Here is a 6,872-nt window from a genome sequence, read left to right on the forward strand (position 1 = left end):
TATGCTAATTAATTAATTAAATATTGCGAATAACTAGCTTTGAGGTTGAAATAAAAATTTGCACTCCCACTCAAATGTATTTACATATGTACAGTGACTCAAACAAATTTTTCTTAAATATTCGTATATTTCTCCAGCAATTTTTTTTTTTTTTTTATAAAAATAACGTCTACGCTTTAACCCAAACCATACAGTTTCAAACTTTATACAAAATTTAGGAAAATTCAACATTTTTCATCAAAATTTCAATTTTTCATTCTGAATTTTTAGAAATTTTTTAGGTATGCAGTTTTATAGGCCATACAATTTTAGTCTAATGAAGTGCAAGTTTCAAACGGAGGCGACTTGTTAAGGTTTTTTTTTTAATATAACAAGCGCAATTTACAAAAACTTGCCTCGATATTTTGAAATTTTGTTGCTGACAGTCGTCCGCGTTTTATTTCATAAGATATTCATACTTCATACATAGATTCTCAATAATCAACGCGATTTTTTAGCCGTTTGAAACTTGCATTGGACTAGAATTGTATGGGCTATAAAACTGCATACGCAAAAATTTTCTAAAAATTCAGAATAAAAAGTTGAAATTTTGATGAAAATTTGTTGAATTTTCCTAAATTTTGTATAAAATTTTAAACTGTTTTTTATATAAAAAGAACAACAACAAAATTTAGCTCGAAAAACATTACGAATATTTGTAGAAAATCTACACGTGGTCACTTGTTTGAGTCACTGTATGTAGCTACAGTGGCGTTTAATACCCGCGGATAATTTAACTACAAAGCATAAAATGTTTAAGCGCAATAAATTTTTAATTGCTCGTAAATACTTGGTGTGAAAGTAATTCGCAGAAATAATACATGTATATACACACATGCATACACTATGTGCTTGTGTTTTATATAAATACATACACACGTTTTATTTTCTTCTACTTTTATGTGAATATTATGCGAACTTTGGGAAAGAAATTTCAAAAATTCTTTTGCTTTTTGCCATCGGAGAAAAACAGAAATACCAAAGGAAATTATTTTGTTTTTAATATTCAGCAAGGAAGTAAAATTACAAGGAAGTATGCCCGACAGTTTAACGACTTCTTATGAGCAGTGGAAAAATGTAATATTTAAATTTGTTTCGATTGCACTCAAATTTGGTTTAAGCCCTACTTTCATTTAAAAGGAAATAGATATTTACATATGCATATGAATTTTTCTAAAGATAGACTTATGTACATGGGTCGTTCTTAAAAAACATGACCATTCTGAATTTTGTAATTTTTAAAAATTAAGTTTGCCAAATATGTTTATAATTGGCCTCATGTGGTTACGGATGGTATCAACAATAGGAATCCATAACCAGCAGTATTTTTTTTAATTTTTGGAGTTTTTGGAGTTAATAAGTCACAGAGTGGACCGGTAACAGAGGGGACAAATTAACTCAAAAATACCATAAATGTTTTGCAGTGGAATTTAAAAAGCTACCTAGCTATAATGCAAAACATTTCATATGTTTGCATGATTTGTTGAAAAAATTCTGTTCAGATAAATAAGTTAGTTCAATCTTCAGAAAATACGATTAAGTAGATATATACAAACAATACTGTCATTCTAGCCACCTAACTATATAGAAGGGGCATTGGTGATACGGTGGACTTATTTGATCGAAAAAAGCTTTGGTAAGAGTAACAACAAAAAATAATAATAATAATTATAATGGGTTCTTAAATAATAATTGAATAATTTCTTATTTTAAATGACAGGATTTGGCCAACGTGAAGCAAAATCAGGAGGCCCAGCTTTGAAGTAAGGCAAGAACATCTGTATGTATGTATATAGTATATGTAAAACATCTATATTTTATTTATTAAATTTTGTAACTTATTTATAAGTATGTATATATCAATATATTTTTGACAATGTACATACATACATATATACCAAATGATTTGTTTTTATTTAGTAAAAATAAAGTTTGAATATCATATTTGAAAAGGCATATTTTTAAAATGAAGAAAAAACATTTTAGGATTGCATTTCAACATGCGTATATTCAATTATCAAACGATCGTTTTTAAAGACGATTTGAAAATGGATTTTGAAAATTGAATTGAAAATTTTCTTTCTCAAAATTTTAATAAATGTTGCAGGTGCAAAACCTGGGTCAAAACCTTTTTAAAAGTAAAACGTTCCATACAACTATTGAAACGAAAATTTCTCTGTGTGCAGCATTGGCCTCTACATTAGGGCGGATCGAAAAACGCAACATGTTTGATACGAAAATAAATACTTATATGTATACTAAAGAATTTGTTTTTTTTTTTTTAACCAACTAATTCTTCGATTATGTTCGTTATTTTAGCATGCGTGAATATGTAAATTAGGTTGGCAGAAAATTCTGGCCTCCAATTTGAAAAAAAACCTCTCTATGACGAGGAATGAATATTTTATCAAACGGCTTAGATACACTTTTAGCGAAATTAAACTAAACTTGCTCTTTCTATATAAAAAATTACCATAAGTTTCCTTACCAGTACAAGAAACATCTATCTGTATCTGGATATGTAAAGTATCTTATGACAAGTGTGTGTGTGTGCGTATGTGGGTGGTGACCAGCAATTTTCAGTTTGTTTAATTTAAAAACATAATTTTTCTAAATTCTACTGTCTGTCACTGCAGCGATGCCTTCCCCACACTTTTACCCCAGCTAAATAACAACAAAAGCACAAGGCATTGAATATATTTATGAAAAACTGTCATGTCAAAAAGAAAAATGCTTTATTTACTTTAGTGCGCCGTTATGTGTGCAAACATTCCTCCACAAATACTTACAAATGTATGCACATACACATTTAAAAATACCTATTTTGAATTCAAGCCCACATATCACCAACTTACTCGGCGTATGATAAACTTGAGTTGGTGCAGAAATGCCTGGTTGGTTACCTTCTGTATGTTTCGAGTATTCTATGTATGTACGTATACATGTGTATGTGTATGTATGCACACAAGGAAAATATTTGTATATGGATTGTCGCATAAAGTGTCGCGATAGCAGCAAACAGGAAAGCAAACGTGTAGGTAATAAACACTTCGGATCAAAAGTAAAGACCAAAAATCAAACTTTAAAAAGGAGGTTGTATTGTTGAGGACAAGGGAGCAAAACTCAAAAGAACATATACATGTATGTATGTACATTAAAGTGGTCCAAAAATGTATGTAAAAAAAATTAAGTTGGAATTTTAATGCCGCCACCCCCTAGGATTGTTCTATATCGAAAGAAATATACCCCTATTTTTTTATTTTGAAATCAAAAAATATTTATGGGGTGCTCAAAGCGCTCAAAGTTTTCCATGTATTTTATATGGAGAAAAAAACATTTTTCGTAGAAATGGTATAAAACTCTTAAAAATCAATATTTTTCGATCGGAAAACTTTTCTTGTCTTCAGGAGATTCCCAGTAATAATACGCAATTGTCTCTTTAACCATTTTTTCATAGTAACTATATTTTATGGGTCCTCCAAAACCCCTAGAAAATGCAATGGAAAAATCTGTAATCATAAAAAAAATTAAAATTCCTACTTAATTTTTTTGGACCACTCTAATGTACATATGTGCATATGGATACTTTAATGTGCAAGCAAACTAGTATAAACGTCAGCCTTCAAATTGTCGCTTATCAAGAGTCAGCAAGCAGTCAGTTCGGCCGCTTCTTGATAGCGCTGAAAAGACATTAGGCCTTTAAACTTTAAGCAATTAAAGTAAAACCTTAAAATTAGAAAAGCTGGGGCCAAGAAGCGGCAACTGAATAGATTCTATTTAGCGCAGCGTTAAAGTAAATAAAAAAAAATATGTAATAAAATTGCCCAGACAGAAATCGATCAAAATTTTCCATACTTTTGTTTTTTTCCATAAAATTTAGTATAATCAAATTAGGGGTATTCTCCAAATCTTGCAAAGCCATTGCACGTAGCACGGATTGCACGGATTGCATAAATTGCAAACACACAACAAGAAAATTCATGGGAAACAACATTTCCTATCGCTGCAAAATATGCAACGTCGAAACCCATGTATATATTTTGCAAAATAGCATAGCAAGATAATAGCGACCCTGTGCTAGTTGTTTTGTTGTTGGAATTGCTACATATTTCTCTCATTCCTCTCATCTCGCTCACTTAATTTTTTTTTGCTGTCTCTTGTTATTGTATTTGATACATAATTTCGCTGCTTGCTCCCCATGCATGCTACCACTTTGCAATGGGGTGTTCTCGTACTCTTCGAAATTTGGAATAGTATTTTTGCATTTCGTGCAATCCGTGCATCGTGCAAGACTTCGAGAATACCCCTATTGTATTAATGCTGTCTGTTAGGTTTTTACGATGCGGCTAAATACTTCCAGATAAGACCGTCGGTAGTTTTTTTTCGATTTCAAGTAATTAAAAATTTGTGATCGAATTAATAAACATACATATTTGTTTAATGATAGATTACTTAGTTTAATTTTTGAGGCGCAATGCCATCTTTCAACAAGCAATAAACGTCTACACAGTGGCGTGAGCGACTGAAAACCAGCGATTATTTTAAAAGAAGAACTAAAGGCAAAATGACCACGTTGTATATATATATTATAAAAAAATAAAATGAAAGGTGCAAACATACATCACAAGACAATAAAAAGAGCGTGCTACGTAAAATTATGGAAGAAATAATTTATACATCCTGAAACCAGTACCTGGAGAAAATTAAACCCGAACTCCAGTTCAACGACGGCGTTGATGTACTCAGACTATAATGGGGTGCAAATAGTAATTTCGCAACTAAAAAACAACAAAACTGCCGGAGCTGACGGCCTGCCACCTGAGGCATGTAAATACGAAGAGTAGTCAAGTTGCATGTGGATGGATTATTCCAATAACATTTCACCAAATACGCGCGTGGGAAATCTCGCGCAACCGAGTCCAGCTAGTAAAAAAAATAAAATTTTAATCGTTGACCTTCGAAGTGATTGGCCTTAAGAATATTTGTAAGTATGTACATACATATTGGTGCAACAAAATTGCATAGCCCGATTCAGCTCGTCCCAGCGACATACAGCAAACTCCCTCCAACATAAAACTCCTCCAATCCCAAATACATACACACATACATACATATTGGGTTCAAAATTTTAAGCAATAAATAAAAAAAAAATTTCAAGGCCTTCACGCAGGGTGCAACAAATCATTCAGTTTTATACGAGCACTGGTAAATAAACATATATCACAAACTTTTAATAGAAAAAGTCGTCCCAACCAACCACTTGTCTTCACAAAGATGACACAAATTTATGACTTAACTGCTCAGCGTGATCTAAAATATATAAGTATTTTTAATTGCGTATTATATTTGATGCATAGAAATATAGTATTTAATATATCTTAGTAAATTTAATTTTTGACTGCCCCCGCATAGCCAGCAGCCAGCGTAAAACACGTGTAGCCTAGACCCTAGGCGCTGGCACAGACTGTGTATGCATGAACATATGTATGTATGTATGTATGTATATATTCAGTGCATACAAGGCACTATATACATATAAATATATTTTCTATTTTTACTATAAACTATGCTGTGTTATTTTCCAATCAGTGCGAACACATTCGCCTGTCAATTACCATACGTTTCAACGGTATTTCACACTAAACTATGCGACAAATCGCCCTTAACTGATGTGTGTATGTACATATGTACCCTGCAGGAAAAGCCACTAGTTGTGTACTAGTATACTACCAGTTATCTACCTATGCAGCGCAACTAATTCGTCCTCCATCATTTTTCCATGCTAGATTTTGGTATTTTAAACATGTCCCAGCAAATTTAAGTAGAAATACCTACTAGTAGCGTCACACCAGTTAATATTATTGTATGCCGACTCATCCCGGCGAAAGGATAAGTATGTATGCCTTTATGCCGTTTTGCTCGCGGCGCTCTGACAGTCACAATGACCGACAGAGAAAAGCACTAACGTGCCATTCCGGAGATACTAGGTTGGAATCCTCAGGCAGCGGCATTTTTTTCTTTTTTAATAAATTTTTTTTTGTTTAAGTTTTCAATTGTAATTTTTTAATTTACTTTTTTTAAATATGAATAATTCTTTGAATCCTTTAGTTTTTATGCAACAAACATTTGTTTACGTTCTTTTTTAGATGAAATTAGATTTACAAATTATTAACTTATATTTACGCTGAAATAATTTACATCAATTTACATTGATTCAATTAGAAAGATCTTAACCACCTGCAAGCATTTTCGAACCTGCGCTCTGATAAGTAGAATCGCTAATGCTCCCCCGACGCCAAAGCCGATATTTATTGGACATCGACTTCAGCCGATCATATAAATTATTAGAAATTGTCGAACCGGTAGGCCATCGCTAGCTCAGACTAGTTAATGAAGTGGTATTTTTACTAACTGGTTTCACTTTTCGCGGCAGGGTAGGTACAAGAAAGTAAATATGTGTGTGTATAGGTACAAATTTTCCGCGTTCACTTGTCGTATATATGTATGTATGTCTACATACATACATATATGAGCCTAGGTTGTATTTGCTTGCTGACAATTTTCTTTTCTTTGTGCATAGTTCTGTAAGTAAGTATACTTACTCTTTAGCTTCGTATAATATATCTTCTTTAGCACGTCAATTTTAGACCCGTCAGATTAATGTAAAAATCGCTTTGTCGTTAAAATAAGTTTTTTGGTTAAAAATTGTCATGTTGAGTTCTTTAGAAAACATTAAATTCTAGCAAAAGCATCAAAGAGAAGTTTTTAAGTTATTAATAGGCGCACACAAATAGTTAGGTGTTAATATATGTATATAGTGCATATATGTATCT

Source organism: Rhagoletis pomonella, unplaced genomic scaffold (genome assembly GCF_013731165.1).
Source record: "Rhagoletis pomonella isolate Grant_MI unplaced genomic scaffold, Rhpom_1.0 Rhpom_scaffold_00012, whole genome shotgun sequence".
Classification (NCBI taxonomy): Eukaryota; Metazoa; Arthropoda; class Insecta; order Diptera; family Tephritidae; genus Rhagoletis; species Rhagoletis pomonella.